This window comes from Prunus dulcis, chromosome 8 (genome assembly GCF_902201215.1).
Source record: "Prunus dulcis chromosome 8, ALMONDv2, whole genome shotgun sequence".
Taxonomy (NCBI): Eukaryota; Viridiplantae; Streptophyta; class Magnoliopsida; order Rosales; family Rosaceae; genus Prunus; species Prunus dulcis.
Window position 1 is genome coordinate 4,987,210 of NC_047657.1, and position 538 is coordinate 4,987,747.

Below are 538 nucleotides of genomic sequence, written 5' to 3' on the forward strand. Positions count from 1 at the left end.
AGGAAACACAGACTTCAATTGCAAAAATCACAAAAACCATTAAAACCATAATGAAACGAGAATAAAATCATAATAAANTAGCAATACAACAGCACTAAAATGCCAATACACAACCACTAAATTGGCAATACGATAGCAAAAACCAGAACTAAAACATCAATAAAATATCAATAACAACAACAAAACGACAGCAAAATAACAGAATTCCAAATCAAACGCAAGAATCAATCCACAAAGAATAAACCCATTCAATGTTTCAAATACGGAATCATCAGAATCAGACAATTTCAAAGGAACCCCTCAACCCTAAACCAATTTCAGACAAACCCCTAAACCCTAAACCAATTTCANAGAAACCCCTAATCCAATTTCAGAGATACTCCTAAACCCTAAACCAATTTCGAAGAAACCCCTAAACCAATTTCATAGAAACCCATAAACCCTAAACCAACTTCAGAGAAACCCATAAACCAATTCAAATTGANGATGAACAGTACCTTTTGCAGGTGAACGATGGAAGAGGAAGACCACTGCTTCA

The 538-nt window shown here is 34.6% G+C and overlaps 1 long non-coding RNA gene across 1 annotated transcript in view; it reads right to left on the minus strand.

Moving 5' to 3' along the window:
* Window positions 1–534, minus strand: part of LOC117638763 — a 2,267-nt gene extending 1,733 nt beyond the window's left edge. Inside the window, exon 1 of the long non-coding RNA XR_004587305.1 lies at window positions 498–534. This is a non-coding gene — a long non-coding RNA (uncharacterized LOC117638763). The remainder of the gene's footprint in view (window positions 1–497) is intronic.
* Window positions 535–538: the final 4 nt, after the last annotated feature.